Source organism: Theropithecus gelada, chromosome 4, assembly GCF_003255815.1.
Source record: "Theropithecus gelada isolate Dixy chromosome 4, Tgel_1.0, whole genome shotgun sequence".
Classification (NCBI taxonomy): domain Eukaryota; kingdom Metazoa; phylum Chordata; class Mammalia; order Primates; family Cercopithecidae; genus Theropithecus; species Theropithecus gelada.
The window spans coordinates 115,161,108-115,183,295 of record NC_037671.1 but is presented as its reverse complement, the minus strand read 5'-3'; the positions used below and the strand labels follow the sequence as shown (position 1 = coordinate 115,183,295).

At 44.3% G+C, this 22,188-nt stretch overlaps 1 protein-coding gene across 8 annotated transcripts in view; it reads left to right on the top strand.

The window, feature by feature from the left end:
* MTHFD1L (methylenetetrahydrofolate dehydrogenase (NADP+ dependent) 1 like) overlaps positions 1–22,188 on the top strand; it is a 233,814-nt gene that overhangs the window by 184,865 nt on the left and 26,761 nt on the right. Inside the window, exon 27 of one of the 8 annotated variants that reach the window (XR_003119016.1) lies at positions 17,651–17,753. The exons of the other annotated variants lie outside the window; for them this stretch is intronic. The gene's annotated coding sequence lies outside the window, so the exon portion shown is untranslated. The remainder of the gene's footprint in view (positions 1–17,650; positions 17,754–22,188) is intronic. 8 annotated transcript variants of the gene reach the window in all.

The window sequence follows — 22,188 nt, the reverse complement described above, 5'->3', positions numbered from 1 at the left end:
CTCATCAAGTCTTGTTTAAGCTTTTGTAGAGCTTAATCTCCACTCCCCGCCCTCCACCTTTCCTGGAGGTTGATGGGTGGGGCTGAAAGTTCCAGCCCTCCAATCTTCTACTCACTTAGTCTTTCCATCCTGAGGCTGGCTGGAGGCCCACCCCGTCACTCCGTTACCTTAAGCTCAGGTGTTATTGAAGCAGCTCCTTGTGAATAGAGCAAAAGACACCCCTACCAGAAAGTTCAAGAGTTTTAGGAAACCTGTGACTGGAACCAAGGACAAAGATGAAATATATTTCATATGATAGCACACCCACCAGATTGGATCATGGGGCTGTACAGCCTTTAGTGTGGAAGCTGCTTGACCATATTTTCCACCCATGCACTGCCATTCTTATTTCAGGCTGCATCATCATCATCATCACCATCACCTGTTCTTAGCAAAGGTCACATACCTTCCAAATGCTTTGTATGGATTAGTTCATTACTCTCCATACTCACCCTGGGAGCATAGTCAGTGATAAGAGGTAGAGTTCTAGCGTTCTGTGGATACTATGGTTTATGGGATCTTTGCCCAGGAATAACTGGACTTTAAACATCTTGGCTTTTCTTTTTGGTAGGTCAGTCAGCATGTACTCATAGGGCCGTACATGCTGAGCACTGAGACACATCACAGGGGAGTGAAAACCTGCTGCCACACCCCCCAGAGGCAGCAGGATGTTCACATAAATAAGGCATAAACACCTGGAGAATTAAAGCAAGTACAGTTAGTGCAGCCTTTGCCAAAAGAAAGATATAAGTGCTAAATGCAGTAGATGTTCAGATACAGCAGAGACCACAGTGGGCAGGGTAGGCCAAGAATGCTGGCTAAGTAGTGGGGCTTGGGGTGAAACTGGGGCATTTGAGACACTGCAGGCCCATCACCCTGGCTGCGCCCTCCTGAGGGAGGCAGGGACTGAGGTGGGAGGCCTGGAGAGGCCTGTGCATGAGCCTGGGGGCTCATTGATAAGGAGCTTCCAGTGGGAGCAATAACATTGGAAGTGGAGAGGATGGCATGTGTGCCAGGAGACGCAGTGGAGTGGAAGTCGCCGGAACTGACAAGGGATGGGATGTGAGGAAGGAGTCCAAGTGAGTCTTGGGGACCTCGGAGGATGGACCCAGAGAGAGCAACGACTTCAAACCAGCACGGCAGTGAAGTGACTGACCTGCGAGTGCCCTGCACCGAGGCCGACATTTGACTTCCTCCCAAGTTGGCCATCAGACAGTTAGAAATCATTTTTGGAGTTCAGGAGAGAGGCCAGGGTTGAAAATTGGGGAGTTGTTTACATTGGGAGTGATATACAGTCTCTACATTTCCATCCAGTTCAAAACATTCTTGCGTGTCTGCTATGCATTGTGCACTGAGGTTACTGAGACTGGAAAGACCCAATCCCTGTCCTGGAAGCTTAGTGTTGGCAGGAGGCAGACAAGCTGATAGATGCAGACAAAGGCTCACAGGTGCCAGGATGCAAAGGGACACAGAAGAAGTGTGGTTGCTTCTCTACCCAGGAGTGCCCTGAGGTGTCTTAAAAAGAGGAGCATTTATGATTCAGGCAGGGTGGCACATTCTAGATGGCAGTGGGCAGAAGCCCGAGTCCAGAGCGCCTTAGAGCCTGCAGCTGGGCGTTGAGCTGGACCCTGAAGGCAGTAGGGTGAGCCATAAATTAGGGTTCAGGAACCAAGGGAATAAGGGGATCAGACCATTGCATAGCTCCAGCAGCACCATTACTAGCAGCCTGTGTGAATGATGGTCCCCTCTTACGTGCCTACCATGCAGGGGCTCTGGGCCATTCTTCAGTCTTTAATGCAGAAAAGCAAAACTCCCAGCTCTTTCCCCCAACCCAAACTGTGTGAGCCTGAGCCCAGCCCCAGGATGGATCTTATCCTAGGTAACCAGGAAGGCCTGAAGTGTCAGAAGAGGTAGCTCCAGGCTGAATAAAGGGACAAATGAAGCATTACTGCACTGAGATCGCCCGTCTTGGGGTGCTGAAACAATAAGTCTATACCCATCTAGTCATTAAGCCTCAATAATTTGGTTTCTAAATGGGCTATCATTTGCTGCAGGTCAAAAGTTGTTTGAAACTGTATTACACGGATAAATAGAATTGTCCTGCAAATAAAGGAGGTAATCTCTTCTGTTTGAGATGCCATGCAGTATCTGTCCAACTTGTACAAATATTTCTGATCCATGAGAATCCTCCACTTTCAACTTACTTGCTGCTATATCCCAACTATTATAAGGCCATGGAGACCAGCAGCCTGGTTTCCATTATCTTTGCTCTCGTTTTTTTATGGCGTGGTTGACACTACGTCCAGTAGCAAAGAGTTAACTTGTCGTCAGAGCTATAAAACACAATGATGAGTGAAAAGTTCTCTTTTGTACTTTAGCATCCAAGAGAAGTGTAATTCCCAACTACAATGCTCAAAGCAAGAGACAGTTTCTACTTTGGGCCTGAAAATACTAACAGGTCAAGTCTCCTAGTTGAGGGCGATCCGTCTAGCTCCCAGGTCCATGCTGTTCTTGGTGTTCCCTCCCAAGTAAATACATACTGAATTAGCACTTCATTCATTTGTAATACTCTGTGCCATCTAAAAAAGTATAGTTTAAAATGCTGGCCAGGCGCAGTGGCTCATGCCTATAATCTCAGCACTTTGGGAGGCTGAGGCAGGCAGATGACCTGAGGTCGGGAGTTCAAGACCAACCTGGCAAACATGACGAAACCCCCCCTCTACTAAAAATACAAAAATTAGCCAGCCATGATGTTGGGCTCCTGTAATCCCTGCTCCCAGGGAGACTGAAGCAGGAGAATTGCTTGAACCTGGGAGGCGGAGCTTGCAGTGAGCTGAGATTGCAGCACTGTACTCCAGCCTGGGGGACAGAGCAAGACTCTGTCTCAAAAAAAAAAAAAAGCTTATTCATTGCACAGATAGCTGTACAGTCTTTTATTATTTTATGATAATGGTAACTGACTTTTTGTTAAAGCTGGTTTGGAATCTGGAGGTTATCTTAATTTTGATAACTTTATGATTTTTAACTTTTAATTTTAACTTTATAAGTTTGTCATAAAAAGAGGAATGTGCTCCTATTTTGAGATGGAAACATTTTGGGAGGGAGAGAGAAGAGAGACACCAAACCACCTAATAGCCAGGTTCCAAGGGGAGATTCATTCAGCATCTTTGAAGCATTGTTTTCATTTGAGGCATGAATTGGAACTTATATCTTTTTTTGGAGTAGGAAGTATTTCAGACAGAAAAAAGAAATGATTGCTACAACAGCATCACGAAAGAGAACAGAAGGTTTCATGAAGAGTAATAAAATTAAGTTTATGAATTAGAGCTTCCGATGGGAAATCTTACTTGGACAGTAAATGGTTAATGGTACAGGGAAACCATGATGGGTGATCTCTGCAGCACTGAAAAAACATGCGTCCATAAATCCTTCTTTAGCACTTCTTTGTGATCACAGAGTCAAGCTGAGGACAGTGATGGAGTGCTCCGGTTCATCCGAAGTGCACGAGTCCCCTTTGCAGCAGACTCTGACATTCCCGGCCCCTCTCCGAAGTGTTATCAACATGCAGTCACTGCTCTCTACATCATTACTTTAAAAACAAAAACTCGGCCAGCAGCAGTTCAATACATCTTCAAAGATCTTGACTTGTTATTTTTTTCCCCTGCATCTTCTCTATGGAGCACATGAACTGACATCTTTCTACCCCCAAATAATCAGTTCTTTTCCCCTAAATAAAATGGGTAATCCAAAAAAGACTCATCAAAAGGAAGTTAGAGATAGCAATGCCTAGGTAGTTTCAGGACCGGAATGATTGTCGCTAAATATGTACATGTACAGTGATTACATGTTTAAAATGTTTAATGACTTGGAGAAGTAGTGTGTTGAGTGGAGAAAAATGAGATTTAGTAGAGCATAATGTCAACAATGTAAAAATACATAGAAAGTAAGCAGGAATAAAGGAATGTTTAAATAAATTACAATGATAAAAATTAAAACCGTAATTCAGCTAAGCCTGGTGACTCACGCCTGTAATCCCAGCACTTTGAGAGGCCGAGGCAGGCAGATCACTTGAGGTCAGGATTTTGAGACCAGCCTGGCCAACATGGTAAAACTTCATTTCTACTAAAAATACAAAAATTAGCTGGGCATGGTGGTGGGCGCCTGTAATCCCACCTACTCGGAAGGCTGAGGCAGAAGAATCGCTTAAACCCAGGAGGTGGAGTTTGCAGTGAGCCTAGATCGTACCACTGCACTCCAACCTAGGTGACAGAGAGAGACTCTGTCTCAAGAAAAAAACAAACAAAAAAAATAACTAGAACATTTATTGAGCACTTACTAGGTGCCAGCTAGTGCTCTGAGTGCTTTGTGTGTATTAACTCATTAATGTCCCCAGCACCTCTTCAGGTAGGTTAAAATCTCTATCTCAGTTTTACATGCAAGGAAACCAGAGCACAAAGAGCTTCAGGAACTTTCCCTCCTCATAAAGATAGAAAGTAGCAAACCCAGGATTCAACCCCAGAAATATTACACCATGTTTGTGCTGATGCTTTTTGTTTTTTGTTTGTTTGTTTGTTTGTTTTTGGAGATGGAGTTTTGCTCTTCTTGCCCAGGCTGGAGTGCAATGGCGCGATCTCGGCTCAGCGCAACCTCTGCCTCCTAGGTTCAAGCGATTCTCCTGCCTCAGCCTCCCGGGTAGCTGGGATTGCAGGTGCCCACCACCACGCCCAGCTAATTTTGTATTTTTAGTAGAGATGGGGTTTCTCCACGCTGGTCAGGCTGGTCTCAAGCTCCCGACCTCAGGTAATCTGCCCGTCTCGGCCTCCCAAAATGCTGGGAGTACAGGCGTGAGCCACCGCGCCTGGCCTTTGTGCTGATTCTATAGTCTTATTTTCACATCCTATGAGTTACTGTAAGTAACTTGATTCCGAGAACCATAGAATAAGAAAAGGTAGCTTCCAATTATCTACTCTTGCTTGATAATGCATTAATTCCACATAACCTTTAAAAGTTTAGTAAATTTTAGGATAAATTTTCGAACTGTTATTTCCTATTGGCTGTTAGAAAACTGTGTTGCTCAAAGGGGAACACATCTGTTGTGCCTTGTGGAGATTTCCCTACAGCTTTTCTGGCTGACCCCTCACTTGCACTCTGGAACTCTCCTAAACCAGATACGGCCCACCACATGTCATGGTGTGGATCCTGGACTTTCTGTCATCTGTTAGGTTCATATTCTTGAAGCAGGTCTCGAACTACTTTCTGAGAGACACCCTGGCTGCTGTTTCTGTGTTTGTGGGTTAATCACCTCTTTAGGTGAGAGACTTGGTTTGGGTCCACAGTTTCACTGAAGTATTGTCAACCCTGCTGGCCCAGTGACTGACGTGCTGGGCATGGGAGCACACTCCATCGGCATGGCAGAGTGGATTCACTCCATGCCATTGCCAGAGAATAGGACTTTGAACCACAGCCACCCAGCTTTTTCTGAAAGGCCCGCTTGGGCAGTGAGTGGTGTATGGACAGAACGCAGTCTGTCCGTTCCTCTGGAGATGGTCTAGTTTTTATCCCCAGACCAAGCTGACCCTCTTAGAGCAGTGCATTTATATTGTGTGGAATTGCTTTTGGCGGCGTGTCCTATAACATCATGTTCTTGTCACCTTTTGAGCGACACTGGTGCTGTGGACCACAGCCACCCGGTCCCCAATATGCAACAGCAGGGCCCTGTCCTCTCACGTGCCCTCCCCTCTGGAAAGCTCACAGAGTGGGTTTCCTGGGTTGCTCCTTTTGCAAGCAGGACTTCTGCTGTAGACTTACAGCCCCAGTTACAAGCCTGTGTGCTTGTCCATTTCCCCACAAGGTGGTCTGACCTGGGAGGGAAGGGACGGAATCCTATTCATCTCTGAATCCTAAGTGCCAGGCCTAGCACTTGGCACACAGTAGGTTCCAATTGTGGAATGAATTTCTTTCAATCCTGATGATAAATGTTGGGGTTCTTTGTTGTTATTGTCTGTTTTGTTTGTATTTTCGGGTTTTTTGCTTTTTCTCCCAGGGAATGAAAATGCCTTCTCCATATGAACCAGGCATATCCTGGGGCTGGGGCTGGGGCTGGGACTGAGGCTGAGTGTCCTGTCCTTTGTTATTTGCTCTGATTATCACTAATGAACAGCTCAGCTCTGGTAATTGTAGGCTTGCTGGACCCAGTGCCTGCCTTCTAACTGAATCTTGACTCTGCTCCATTATGTATTTTCCATGATCCTGATTTCTGTCAATCTAATTTTTAAATTGCATTCTAAGGCAAACCTGCCCATGTTCTTTGCTGAAATCAACCTCCCCTTTCTGGAATGGACATAACAAAAAATTGGAGGTAAAATATAATAATGGCAGTACCTCAGACTGCTTTAAGGCTGAGAGACCGGCCAGGTACTGTGGCTCACGTCTGTAATCCCAACACTTTGGGAGGCTGAGGTGGGTGGATTGCTTGAGCCCAGGAGTTTGAGACCAGCCTGGGCAGCATAGCGAAAACTCATCTCTACAAAAAGTTAACTGGGCGCAGTGGTGTGCACCTGTAGTCCCAGCTAGTCAGGAGGCTGGGGTGGGAAGATCGCTTGGGCCCGGGAGGTCAAGGCTGAAGTGAGCTGTGATTGCGCCACTGCACTCCAGCCAGGGCAACAGAGTGAGACTGTCTCACAAAAACAAAAAGACCCAAGAGACCTAGACACCCCCTGTCAAAAATCCACACAGACATACATATACAATAAGATAGTATTTCTACCTTTTCTTTCTCAAAACATTTCATAGAACAGTCTTACCTTCGAGGAGAGCGGTACGCATGACCTTTTGTTTGTTTGTTTGAGACAGAGTCTGGCTCTCTGGCCCAGGCTGGAGTGCAGTGGTGCCATCTCGGCTCACTGCAACCTCCGCCTCCCAGGCTCAAGCGATTCTCCTGCCTCAGCCTCCCAAGTAGCTGGGATTACAAGTGCACGCCACCATATCCAGCTAATTTTTGTATTTTTAGAAGAGACAGTTTCACCATGTTGGCCAGGCTGGTCTCCAACTCCTGACCTCACATGATCTGCCTGCTACCACCTCCCAAAGTGCTGGGATTTCAGGCATAAGCCACTGTGCCCAGCCAGAAACCTTATTTTTACTGCTATTCAGAGAACCTGTGGGTTATCCATGGAGGGCTTGAGCTTTGCCTTTTCTCTTGCTCATTTCCACACCTAGCAAGAGCTTAAGCTGGTTTACTGCACTGACGTTCTAATGAAATATAAATAGCTTCTCAACAGAGAGATAAGAAAGAGGAGTATCTAGTACAGCGGGACCCTCTGGGTGCGTCAGGGCCAGCTGGGGCCATGCCGGGGCTCTGAGTGGAGGAGGTGGTGTGGGAGCACTGATGCTCAGGCTCTGTCACATCCGTTTTTGGCATTTGTCCTGGCAAAGGCTGCATTTCTGATCTTTCAGAAAGCTATAGGTACACTGTGCAGAAATGTGTTTTGCTTGCTTTGAAGGATGACCTACTGGCTGACAACCAGCCAGAATTATTAATTCCATATCCATTTGCAGATTTTCAGTATGAGAGATGGCACTTAGCCGACAGAAACCCATTTAACCCCTGAGGTGGAGCTGTATGGTGAAGACTGTTATTTATGGGAGTCCGTGTAATTGGCCTCTGTGACAAGGGACAGCCATGGCTCAGGCGGGCCCATGCCGCCTTCCTTTTCCAGGACTCCTGCCCCTGCCTGAGTGGCTTGGCCTGGCCTGACCACGTGAGTCTTGTGGACATGTGCACATCGGTCAGGGACCCTGTGGTATGGACCAAGGGTTGTTTTTTACTGTTTTAACTTATTTGATAGCATCTCATCAGTATTACAGGCATGTGCCGCCACGCCAGGCTAATTTTTTGTGTGTTTTTAATAGAGACACGGTTTCACCATATTGGGCAGGCTGGTCTTGAACTCACGACCTCAGGTGATCACCCTGTGTCGGCTTCCAAAGTGCTGGGATTACAGGCGTGAGCCACCGCACCCGGCCCACAAAGCTTCCAAAGTGCTGGGATTACAGGCGTGAGCCACCGCACCTGGCCCACAAAGCTTCTAAAGGAAGTGTGTTGGTTTTTTTAATCAAAGTTGAGGCAGCACCTCAGTGAGGGGCAGGATGGAGCAGTGGTGAGTGCGCTGAAGGAGTAGGGCTCTCTGGGCCCAAAGTCCTGCCCTGGCCACAGAGCAGCTCCCTTCCCCCCTGAGGTGGAATGAGGTTCTCCAGGCCCTGTTAGCTCCAGGCTGCTACAGTTCTAAACTGGTTGTTGTTGTTGTTGTTGTTGTTGTTATTTTGAGATATAGTCTCTCTCTGTTTCTCAGGCTGGAGTGCAGTGGCATGATCTCGGCTCACTGCAACCTCCGCCTCCTGGGTTCAAGCAATTTTCCTGCCTGTGCCACCACACACAGCTGATTTTTGTATTCGTAGAGACGGGGTTTTGCCATGTTGGCCAGGCTGCTCTCGAACTCCTGACCTCAGATGATCCGCTCACCTCAGCTTCCCAAAGTGCTGGGATTACAGGTGTGAGCCACCACACCCAGCCGTGATTGTGGTTTTTATAAAATTAGAATATAAAATTTGAAAATGTTATTTTTTGATGAGAAATGAGAACTACCAAAGGAGTAAAATGCTCTAAAAGCCATCAGGTCCTTCCCAAAGTATTGAGGCTCTGCTCTTACCATTTTGTTAAATAAGTTTTGTTCCTAACACTCTTTGTGATATGAAGTATTCTTGCTAATCAAGCTGCCTGAAGACTGGCGTTTCCCCGAGCAGTTTCGAAAATGCTGCATTTCCTACCCGCAGTCTGGAGGGTGGCTGTGCTCTCTGCACGGAGGGTCTGTGCTGCTCAGTTACAGGATGGTGAGGGAAGGCGCTAACTCGGTGTCTTACACCATGCACTAGGGAGTCGCCCGCTTCATTTACAAGCGAGTTGATGCTTTCAGTGGGTTTTGGCTTTGCCTGGTTCCAGACCCAAACCCTTCCTGTAATGTAGAGCAGGTCCAAGAGAGACTTGAGCAAGGACACTGGGATTTAAGGGAAGGGCAGTGCAGGCCAAGGTCAGCAAGATGAACAGGACTGAATTTGTGGGAAGCAGCGCTGCCGGAAACAACTCAGTTAACGTTTACATAGTAAATAATTGCATTGCCTCGGGCTGGAATAGGGACGCCAGAAGGTATAGGACCATGCGGAATTTAGAAAGGGAGCCCTGAAGAATGAGATTTTATTGTTGTCACCAAGAGAGTCCAGGTGCTAGAGCTGTGTCCTTGTAAGTGCCTAACCCTCCCCCTTTTGATACACAATCCTCAGGCGAACAGAGATGATTCATTAGGCCATTCTAGCTTAATGGACGCATCACTGTGCAGCCACGCAAATGCCTCATTTCTGATTCACTTGCTGAATATTTATTGAGGAGTGCTGGGTACTAGGCCATGAGAAAAACAAACAACAACAACAGAGGTCTGGACCTTGCGCTTGAGGAGTTCATGGCTAGAGAGGCACACAAGTTAAATACAGAGACAGCTGAAAGAGCTGATGTCTGGGACAGACGGGAGCCAGGGAGCAGACGCCACAGGGGGCTGGCAGTGATAGGGAAGTCAGGCCAGGAATGGGGTTACCTAAGTCGGATCATGAAGGATAAGAACAGACTCACCAGGTGTCGAGGGACAGGGAGGCAGCAGGTCTGCAGCGTGAAGGCAGGAGAGAACGTTGCTAGAAGCCTTTACCATGGCCCCTGCATGGGGAGGAAACAGGAGATTTGGAATGAGCTATGACACTGGGCAGGAAAGCAAGACCCGGGTCTTGCGAGGCCTTGAGTGTCAAGCTTAGGAGTCGGGACTTTATTCTGCAGGGCCTGGGGATTTTAAGTACAGCAATATCATAATTATGTTCACGTCTCAGAGAGATCATTCAGGCAGCAGTCTGGAAGGTGGAGTGGCAAGAGGAGAAATTAGTCATGAAGACCTTTTTAGAAGGTAGTAGGCAAGAAATACCCAGGGCCTAACCTGAGGTGGAGGCAGGAGGTGGGGATGAGAGAGATTACAGAGCTAGAATGAACTAAACTCAATGAACAGGAGCGGGGAAGAGAGAATGCAGAAATGGCTCTCAGATTTCTGACTTGTTCCCCGAGTGACTGGGGTTGTCATTTATTTAGATGAGCGATAAAGAACTTAGAAACAATTTTAGGAGGAAGATAGTGGTGTTGGGAGCTCCCAAGACCATGATTTATTTATTACAACACAAGGATACAAGCAAAATTAGCAAAAGGAAACAGCACGTGGGGTCAAGACCAGGGGAGCTCAGGCGCAAGCTTCCAGAGTACTCTCCCCGCAGAATCACACGAGATACACTTAATTCCTCCAGCATCGAACTGTGATGACACCTGAAATATTGTCTGCAGGGGAGGCTTGTTAGAGACTCAGTCCCCAAGGTTTTTATTGGGTAATGGTCACGTACCAAATTTCAGTCTCTCAGAACAAAAGCAAATGTTCAGCATAGACTGTATTGTTTGTACAATTTAGGCACAGTGAGCCCCTCTTATCAGTTAGAGGATAGTTGAAACCCTCCCACAATCCAAGTTCTCAGACTCAGGCCTGCTACATTATTTCTTTCCTACACAATAATGAATTTGGTTACTAACATGTTGGATCTGAAGCGTTTGTTATAATTTACAGTGAAGATGTCCACTGCACAGTTCAGTATTGAGTCTAAGGTTCACTGGAGACATCTGTGTTGTCAGTGAAAGTTTCTGGAGTCATTAGCGATTCAAAGGGTCATTAAAACCAGGTCTTCTAGAGAGAGAGTCTAACCCTGGATTCCTTTAAACCACTGTAGAGACCATCTAGTTCTTCACATTATAAAAGTGAGAAAACTCAGTCCCCAGTGATGTGGCTCGGTTGCACATGTTTCTATTTCAAGTCTGTGACTCCTTCCATCATACCAGAGTGCCTCACAAAGTGACAAAGTCAGACATTGTTCATAAATGAACAAAATGGCATTTAGGCTATAAATCAGGCCCTTGTAAGTTTGGTTAATACAACTTATTTCCCAAAGATCCTGGTCCTCGGACCCTCCAAAGGAGAGCTGATCACATCAAGGCCTCTACCTGGAAGGAATTTCTAGGCAGCCTCTAAGTCAACTGTTCACGTTCAGTCCACCTTGATTTACAAAGAACAGTGAATCATTAAGACCTTTCTCTCCTCTTTGCTCTTGTGTCTGTTCAACACATTTTTATGTTAGCAGGCACTCTGTTTGCCACTAGGAATAAAAAGATAAATGGGACAAAGTCTTTGCCCTCAAGTTACTTATATTCTAAAGCCAAGAAAGAGATAGATGAAGAACACATCTTATCTATTAGGACTGTGTTGGGGACAGGAGTAGGCAGAGTAACCCTTTGGATATGGGAAATGAAAATAAATCAAACTCAAAACAAGTTTATTATTTGCTTGAAGCTCTGGTAAAAGATAAAGTGAAACCTGCAAACTGTAAAATGAAGTTGTTGCTACACATTTCTCCAGTTTTGGATTTCGGTCTTGGATGGCCTCTAACTTGGATGGAAGGAAGGGTACAAGACAGCCATATAGTCTGGGCGCGGTGGCTCACGCCTGTAATCCAGCACTTTGGGAGGCCGAGGCGGGTGGATCATGAGGTCAGGAGATCGAGACCATCCCAGCTAACATGGTGAAACCCTGTCTCTACTCAAAGATACAAAAAATTAGCCGGGCGTGGTGGCGGGCACCTGTAGTCCGAGCTACTCAGGAGTCTGAGGCAGGAGAATGGCGTGAACCCGGGAGGCGGAGCTTGCAGTGAGCTGAGATTGTGCCACTGCACTCCAGCCTGGGCGACAGAGCGAGACTCTGTCTCAAAAAAAAAAAAAAAAAAAAAAGACAGCCATATATATATATACAGCTGTTGCTCTTTAAGATACCCACTTCACTCAGCACATGTGATTTGGCTTTGGTCTTTGGTATTAACTCTGATACCTAAAGAACAGACCTTCCCTGATGCTCACTCCAGCCTTTTTAGGACTAGAGTGGATACATTTACATGTGTTTGCTGGCTGCTTTTCGTGCAGTCATACATCCCACCCATAATAATAATAGGCAACTTTGCAATATTCTACGTTGTCTTGGAGGATATCAACAAGTAGGTGTCAAGTTAAACTTAATGGTAGACTGTAAATTTTAAAACAAGTTACAGGTCATTTGTATAGTTTCTCCATATATATATTAAAAGAAGCAAAACTTTTCCTTCTTGACTCTTTATTCCTATCTCAGCTTCATTTATTGCCTCATTTGTCATCTAACCAGTCTTTGTTCTTTCAACTTTCAAACATGATTAATTGACATTGTGCAGCATAGCAAAGGGAAAAGGCTGAATATTTTGTATGATGAGTAATCTAGTTAAACGCCCATCTTTCTTTTCAACTTTACCAAAAAATATGTCTTATGCAGATGTAAGGGCAGTTTGCTTATTTCCCTGTTCAAAATTTTATGCTATTAGCCTAGCATAGCATGTTTCTTTTCCATTAAGCTAGCCAAAAATAATATTGACACATTCGTGAAGCCTTCCATCTGATACGATTGCAAACTTATGCAAATGTATTTGGACTGTTAAGGGAATGTAAGAATTAAATAATTAAACATCCAAACGTCAAGAATAGGAAAGGAACAAGTAACTGGCCTCATGTTGGAAGTTAATGAAGTGTTTGAAAATATACCTTTAAAATCAAAGACGTGAATTTGTCTTTCGGGTTTTTTTTTTCAGATTTGAATAAAGCAGAGTATAATATTATAGTTGCTGCAGGAAGTTATGAGCATTTCCGGAGGTGTTTATTTTCAGCACATGCTACTTAGAATTTTAAAAGACATTCAGTATATCTTTGCCATGAATCTTTCTACTGGGGCCAGGCCACTCCTGGATGAACTCACAGATTGAGAGCTTCTCAAAATGCAAAATCAAATTGTCTTTTAAAATATGCTATTTTAAAGTTCTGGAGAATCGAAGCATGAAAATCGGCCAATACTTGGCAAAAATAGTCGATTTGAAGAGTTGTCTCTTTATAATCTCTGATTTCACTTATACAGCTTGCTTCCAAAAAATGTACTGTGTATGTCATAAATCTAAAATGTTTTGCTTTTATGCCATTTTTAATTCCTGATAAATACTCTTGAAGCATTAAATTATTATTATTATTATTTGAGATGGAGTCACTCTGTCGCCCAGGCTGGAGTACAGTGTTGTGATCTCGGCTTATTGCAACCTCCGCCCCCTGGATTCAAGTGATTCTCCTGCCTCAGCCTCCCAAGTAGCTGGGATTACAGGTCCCTGCTACTGCATCCAGCTAATGTTTTGTATTTTTAGTAGAGACTGGGTTTCACCATCTTGGCCAGCCTGGTCTTGAACTCCTGACCTTGTGATCCACCTGCCTCAGCCTCCCAAAGTGCTGGAATTATAGGCATGAGCCGCTGTGCCCAGCCAGTGTTAAATTATTTTTAACTTGTTAGAAATAATTGTCCCACAACTTACTAAAGATTGGTTTAATATTCACTATTGTTCCAAAAAAACTTAAAATATTCAACTAACTCATAGCTTATAACTTTTCAAGGTAGCAAGTGTTTGCTAATCTTAAAATGTGTTACTATTCTGGTTTTTTGTTTGTTTGTTTGTTTTTGAGATGGAATCTCCCTCTGTCGCCCAGGCTGGAGTGCAGTGGCGTGATCTTGGATCACTGCAACCTCTACCTCCTGGGTTCAAGTGATTCTCCTGCCTCAGCCTCCCCAAGTAGGTGGGACTACAAGCGCACCAGTATGCCCAGCTAATTTGTTTGTATTTTTAGTAGAGATGAGGTTTCACCATGTTGGCCTGGCTGGTCTCGAACTCTTGACTTTAGGTGATCTGCCCGCCTCGGCCTCCCAAAGTGCTGGGATTACAGGTGTGAGCCACTGTGCCTGGTCACTATTCTTAAATGACCTTCTGTACATCTCTGTAGTTTTGTGCCTGGTGATGACATTTAATTTAGGAATATCTGGAATGCCACTCCAGTCTGACAGCTGGGGGCATGTTAGCAAAGAGGGCATTTTTCAAGTGAGTGGGTGATCATAGCAATGCTGACCATCTTTCCTATCCAAAGGGAAGGCCTGGCAGGGACTCAGGTCATCCTGACTCCCCTGCCCCAGGCTCCCTCTCACTGTTCCTCTGGCCTCTTCCTCTTCTCCAAACAATGGGGCCTTATGCTCGCTGTGTTTGTCAGAACTCTCTTGTGGTTGTGGCTGCAAGTAAGAGAAACTCAACTCGAGCTTATTCAAAAAGAGGGGATGGGTTGACCCAGATAACAGAAAAGTGCGAGGCCACATCTGGCCTTAGCCACAGCTGGATCCAGGCTTCTGGCATTTGTGCTGCGTTCCTCAGCCCTGCCCCCCTGGGAGTGAGGCCTTCCATTCACAATGTGGTCTGCTTCATACTCAAAACTCCCTTTCCAGAGGAAGAGGAACCTTTTCTCTCCCACCATCTGCACAGCAGTATTCAGGAATCCCCTGCCAGGCTCTCTTGGCCTCCTGTGCCCCATCCTAATCCACCACTGTGCCTAGCCAGGGGTGGCCATACATGCCCATCCTGTGCACAGGGCAAGAGCACACCCACCTGCACTACATGCGGTGGCTGCCGTGACCACGAGACCAGGACAGGAGTGCTGATCAAGCCAGACGCCAGGGGCCACTGCTCAGACCATACCTGGCCTGTAGAGTGGAAGAACCAAATGTCTCCCACAGGCAAAAACTACTCTTCAGTTCCTTTAATTGCAGGTGTATGTTGGAGTCCATGAAATACAAAGTTATTTAGAAGCATAACTAAATTTATAGTAGCTCCTTCTCATTATGTATTTTCATGTTGATAGGATTCTGCCCCCATGGGAATTAATTTTCTTCATCAAAAGTGGTCTCCATGCTCACAAACGTTGAACAGCTTTGGGCTTTTAAAAACAATGTTTTGGCCTTCAAAGATCCACAGGAGGCCGGGTGCGGTGGCTCATGCCTGTAATCCCAGCACTTTGTGAGGCCAGGGTGGGCGGATCACAAGTCAGGAGAGCGAGACCATCCTGGCTAACACCATGAAACCCTGTCTCTACTAAAAATACAAAAAAATTAGCCTGGCGTGGTGGCAGGTACCTGTAGTCCCAGCTACTCAGGAGGCTGAGGCAGAAGAATGGCGTGAACCCGGGAGGCAGAGGTTGAAAGTGAGCTGAGGTCACGCCACTGCACTCCAGCCTGAATGACAGAGCAAGACTCCGTCTCAAAAAAAAAGAACCACAGGAAAAGTGCCCTTTAGTCTATTGTTTGTTCTTCCAAAGAGCCATCCTTTCCCTGATGCTTTAGAAACCCCCAACCTGCGTCCTGTCAAGGATAAGCTGTCATCTTATTCCCACAAATTCCTAGAGTTATTCATCGTTTTCCTTTCATATTCAGCTCATTAAAGCAGTTTGTAGGTCTCTGTAGTCCATATTAGTAAGTGTAAAAATGTATTAATTTGATTTTTCTTTTCTTTTTTTTCTTTTTTTTTTTGAGACAGAGTCTCGTTCTGTAGCCCAGGCTGGAGTACAGTGTTGCGATCATGGCTCACTGCAACCTCTGCCTCCCGGGTTTAAGGGATTCTCCTGCCTCCGCCTCCTGAGTAGTTGTGATTATAGGTATGCACCACCACACCTGGCTAATTTTTGTATTTTTAGTAGAAACGGGGTTTCACCATGTTGGTCAGGCTGGTCTTGAACTCCTGACCTCATGAGCCACTACTCCCGGCCATCAATTTGATTATTATAAAATCAGGTTATATTAGTTTGACCAGTTAAAAACATCACAGATTATTTAATCTATTTATTTATTTATTTATTTATTTAGACAGAGTCTGGCTCTGTTACCCAGGCCGAAGTACAGTGGTGCAATCTCAGCTCACTGCAGCTTCCACCTCCCACGTTCAAGCAATTCTTGCGCCTCAGCCTCCTGCGTAGTTGAGATTCCAGGTGTGCGCCACCACACCCAGATAATTTTTGTATTTTTAGTAGAGACTGGGCTTCATCATGTTGGCCAGGCTGGTCTCGAACTCCTGGCCTCAAGTGATCCACGTGCCTTGGCTTCCCAAAGTGCTGGGATTACAGGCATGAGCCACTGTGGCCAGCTAATCGTTTTTTTAAATTGCAATTTGTGTTCCGTTCATGAGTAGTAGGTGCCAGAAACAAGATTGTGTGTTAAACATAAATGTAGATGGGTAACCATGTATACAAATGTGTATCTCCTCTACCCAGAGAGTGACGTTTCTCCACCCCAGTGACCCTGCCTCGCTGTATGGTTCATTCTTCTCCAGGAATTGAAACATGGTGGCAGCCCGCCAGCTTGGCATTGCCATTAATTCTTATTTTCTTCCCCTGCCGATGTCATGGGGACACCAGCCAAATAAACTCTGGTGTGTCTCACATGTGGACTCTGGTGCATGTAAACAGAGGGTGGTTATTCTTGATTGCACATTTGTGATTTTTAGTGAGGCTCTAAGGGAAAAGCAAGAGGACTTGAAAGTAGCATTTGAATAACAAATTTATTCTCAGGCACGGCTACATGAAAGAGATGAGTAATGCCAAACAGATAACACAATTCTGATTCACGCCATTGGCAATGGAGGAGACTTCTGGGTAAACAAAGCAAAGTAACAGCTAGAATGCAGATCTGATCACAGCAGTGTGTTTTGATTCAGTCTAAAGATGACAAAGAAAAGTTTCTGCTGGTCCTATCTGTAGCAACAAGGGCATGCCCGCCTGACCACACTGCAGTGGAATAGCTGCATTGTGATTTTGCGGGCCTGAAGCCTTTTGTCTGGTGACCCATTAAGAGGAACTTGAGCCAAGATCTTATCAGTAATGGAGATGGAGACACCTCAGGATTTTCCAGTATCGTTTTTCACTTTTTGTTCTTGGACATAGTTAATAACGCTGCCAAATCTTTCAAATGCTGAGGCATTTCCTCATAGCTCCAAGTAGCTGCTGTGGGTCAGATTCTGCTTGAACCGAGGGTTCAATTACAACGTCCATATGCTTTCCAGCCGACTCTCTGACCTTTGTTCTTTTTTTCAGTACTTTTTCAGGCTTTTAATGTTTCCATCCACTAATCTCAGGAGACTCTGTAAATATTCTGAGTATACATAGCCCAGTTACTTTTCAAAAGCTAATTTATTAGAAACTTCTTGATATGAATTGCATAAGTTTTTTAACTTAAAAATCATTTACTTATAACTTGAGACAGTTAAACTTGAGAGTATTTGAAAGCTAGTAAATTTCAGCGCTTTCTTCGGTAGGCACAAACTTTACCATTTTTCTGACATTCAGCACAGTCAGCAATGACATATTCATTGGAGGACTCATCAATATCCCAAAAATAGTAGCAGTACTCGTGTACAGCCTGACTTCTTTTGAACTTGGCTCAATTTCTTGGAAGCATTGATCATGGGATCCCACTTTGATTCCTTTTCTATAGACTAGTGCCAGTTTGCCCGGTTTCATTACATTTTTGGAAAGAGCTAAAACTATGGTATCGTTTTATGGCAGTCCTCACATCAATCATAATTTGGAGCAGTCTTGGTGAAAGATGAGGAATTCAGACTGGGAGCCTGGGGAAGGCAGGTCCAGGGGGCAAGAGGGATGGAATGCAGTGAGTACTTTTTTTATATCATAAGTGCAGCCACCGCAACCTCATGATTTTTTAACCACGACTTCATTCGAAAGTGACCACAGTCATAAGGCCCAAAACTATCTTCTCTCTCTCTCTCTCTCTCTCTCTGCCTGTCTGTCTGTCTCTCATAGGGAGCCCCTAATCCTCCAGGTTGTACAGCCAGGAAGGGTAAGGTATTGTTAAAAACAAGGGAGGTAGCCTCTTGATAGCTCAGTGGGCGAGAGGACCTCTGGATGCTGGCTGATCATGGCAAAAAGTAAATACAGAATCCATAGAGTGAATTTCCTCTTCACCCCTCCTTACCCTTGACCAAATTTCTGACTGTGTTATTTTCTTATTGCAGTCCTCCCTGCTGGATATACTTTGACTTTCATCAGAAGAAAGTGCTCCCATTGCATTATTAGCTAAACCATGTTGCTGTGGCAACGCTCCTTCTTCCCGCTTGCCTTGGTGTTTCTGTGGTTATCATCAGGTGTCCTTGGTTCTGTTTACCAGCCTGTCCACGGATCACTTCCCTGGTGGGAGCTCTCTGGTGACCCTCATCTCAGAGCTCAGCGGTACCTTTGGGGCTACTTGCCAGACAACTCCAGGTGACAGAGAGCCAGGTCCAAGTGCTCGATCACCCCAGCCACCATTTCAGAGTTCTCAGGTTATAGATCCCTCAACAAATCCCAGTGAGACACCGAACATGCCATAGAAGCTATGTGTTTCTATTTCAGCACACACTAAAATGCTACCTCTTAGACGTCGATGAGTACGTGCTGCTTTTATGTTGACACAGAGGACCTGTGTTGACTCTGCATCAGCAAGGTGTGTTTTTTTTTAAGTTTCGATTGACACATACCACCTCTGGCCCAAGTGGACCACACAGTTGTGCATGCCCTTTGGTGCAAGATACATCACGTCTGCAAGAACTCGGTTGTTTTTCTGATCATGGAGAATTAGATTCCGCATATAACTTCTATTTAGGATCTGCAAATTAGATTTTATAAATTATGTTTGGCAAATGATAATCCACAAAGTAGATTCTAAGTTAAAATACTATAAAGTACTATAATTTATGTTTAAATAACTTTCAACCTGAGAGTTGCTCTCCATTAGAAGCCCCCAAAAATACTGAAACCACACCAGGTTGATATCTGACCTTCCACTTTTGGAAAATGTATAAATCTACTCTAGATTCGGACACCATCACCAACCAGCCTCTCTCTTTCAGTTGCCATCTACACTTTACTGTTTAGTTTTTGTTGTCTTTAGGGAAAGTTGTAAAATATCCACATTCTTCTCAAGTTCTTCAAGCCTTTTGGTTTTTAGTAAACGCTTTTGTGACCTTGTCTTTGAGAACACAGGTCAACAAACATTTCTTTAATGGACTAGATAGTAGATATATCAGGCCTTGCAGACCACACGGTCTCTGTCCTAACCACTCAACTCTGCCTTTATAGTACAAAGACAGCCATACTCAATATATAAATGAATGACCCTGTGGCTGTGTTCCACTAAAACTTCATAAAAATAAGCAGCTGGCCAGATTTGCTGTGTGGGTCTTCGTTTGCCAACCCCTGATCTAGAAGAAAAGAGTTTTGTGTAATGTTTGGGTAATAAAATAAACATACAAAACCATCTCAGGAATCCCTAACCTTTTCCTCATTGGGAACGATTTTCCCAGTATCCCCAAGTACTGGTGGGAATCAGATGAAAAGCGCCAGGCATGCCATTCCCTAAAGCAGATACCCAACCCTCTTTCTTTCCCTGTGGAAATCCCCTCTGCCTACGGGGAGGAGAAGCAACTAGTTTGGAAGCTGCCAGCCAGTCCATTTATTTAGGAAATTCTAAGCCCTGCTCCAGGTCACTTTGCATCAACTCTAAAACACAGCAGCAAATGAAGTAAATGTTGTTTGTAATCCTACCAAGTCTAGTAGGTGTATGTGCTTGAGGTTAAACTTTTGTGTAAGCTCCAGACTTACTTTAAGTTTATAGAAAATTACATCACAATTGGTACAATGGTTGTGGGGGGTGGAGATAGAAAGAAGGAGAAGAAGTGAAAGTGAAATTTTGGTCAAAATTGGATACCACCCTAATAAGCCAGGATATAAGGGGTGCTGCAGAACTGTTTTCTGTTATAAAGTGCGTCTACATTGATCATTTGTGTTTTATGTACTTTTAAAATGAGGCTTTGTTGGCTTGATTTCTGTGAGAAAAATAACTAATGGGCTGATTGTACCGCTCTACTTCAACATGCAAGAGAATTGCTCAGACGCTTGTCAGATGCCTAAACCACATACTTATTTGAGAATGTGCCATCATAGGAAGCTTTCATTCACCAGGGTCACTGAGAGGGCAGCACAGGGAAGCACGTTGAACTTCAGATGGTTCTGGCCACTCGTGTCAGTAGCAAAGCAAGGAAATAAGTTGCTGACTTGCCCAAAAATTAAAAGTTCAGAGACAACGGACTTGTTTTGTTTGGAAAAGACAGATAACGGAGCAGTAACTAAAGAATCCTCTTTTTTTTATTATTATTGTTGTTGCTCAATTTATAAACCTAAATAGAAAATGTGTGTTGCCTTATTTCCTGTTCTTTTCTACAGATAGCTTTCTTTGGAAACATTGTAAATATTAAGCGATATTTTAAGTACAGAATTTTTTATGGCCCCTTTTAAAGACTGCAGACCTTTTCATACCAAAAAAATATTACTTTTCTTGTATTTATTTTAGACATTAGTAAATGAATGAAATTTTGGCTCTAGATTTAGAAAGCAATTTCATTTTAAGCTCATTGTACCGTGTCATTGGACTTTATTTATTAATTTTATTCTTGAAGTACTTAGTTGAAAATTGAATTCTGTCATTATATGTAATCATATAATGCTTCTCATAATGTTATACTTTAATTAGATACAGTTGAATAATAACCAAAAAAATCTTCATAGCCTATAAAATTCACACTTATGTTTATAAGACAGTATTATCTCACCCATTGATACATAATGTTATGTTAAAAGTACACATCATGGCCAGGCGTGGTGCCTCACGCCTGTAATCCCAGTACTTTGGGAGGCCAAGGCAGCAATCACTTGAGTCCAGGAGTTCGACACCAGCATGAGCTACATGGTGAAACACCATCTCCACCAAAAATGCAAAACTTAGCCAGGCATGATGGCGCATATCTATAATCCCAGCAACTTGGGAGGCTGAGGCAGGTGGATCACTTGAACCCAGGAGACAGAGGTTGCAGTGAATGGAGGTTGCAGTGAGCAGAGATTGTGACTCCTCTGCACTCCAGCCTGGATGACAGAGAGATACTCCGTCTCAAAAATAAAAAATAGAGTACCAATGTTGTCTCACCCATTGAAATATAATGTTATGTTGAAAGCACACTGCATTCTAGAGGAGGTAGAGTAACAGGGACTTACTTTACCCTCCCACTTGAAACAAGTAAAAAACTGGACAAAGTATATGAAAAATACATCACTCAGGGCATTGGACACCAGGCAGCAAAAAACAGTGGCCCTGAGAAATTGGGAACCAAAAAGTGAGTCCTGTAATTGTCCTTATCTAGAAAAAGTTCCCGGGCTACTGTGTAGAGCTAAGGAACCCAGGAGAAAGAGCTCAACTGTCTCCCTGAGTTGAAGACAGAGCTGGGAATACATCAAGGGAAATCAAGGCAGCTAGTTTGCAGAGGTGGAGGACCGGAGAGGAGAGAACTGCATAGAGAGAGCTTTGCAGATGTACAGCGTCCTCCTTGAGTATGCAAGTGCGTACTGATCAAAGTGTGTACATGAGAAAACTACCCATCACCAGAGAAAGGATCACCCGAAAGAAAGGGGAACAGTGCCTGCCTCCCACACAATAGCCAAGAAGAGGTGCCTGTTTCCGACAGCTAGAGTGAAAACCTCTGAATGCAGGGGCACTGGTTAGAACACTAAGAAGGGTCTTGCCAGACATCCAATCCAAAATTAGCAAGCATGCAAAGATCTAGGAAAATACCACCTAAAATGAGAGAAGTCCATCAAAACTAACCCATTACACCGATGATAGAATTTGTAGACATGGACATTAAAATAGTTGTTGTGACTGTAGTTTATATGTTTAAGAAACTAGAAGAAGGATTTAACATATTAAATAGAGACAAAAAAAGATGTAACAAAGACATAAACTGAAGAGGTGAAAACTGCAGTGCCTGAAATGATAAAAAATACTCTTAATTAATGGCAGATTAGACATGGCAAAAGAAAAGCCTAGTTAACTTAAAGACATGCAGTAGAAACTACCTGAAATGAAACCGAAAAAGGCTGAGAAGAATCCAGAGAGCACCCTGAGCTTTGGGATCATTTGAAGTAGCCAAAAATACGTAAAACTAGAGTCCCGCAGGAGTGGAAAAAAGGAACCGGAAAATATTTGAAGAAATAATGGG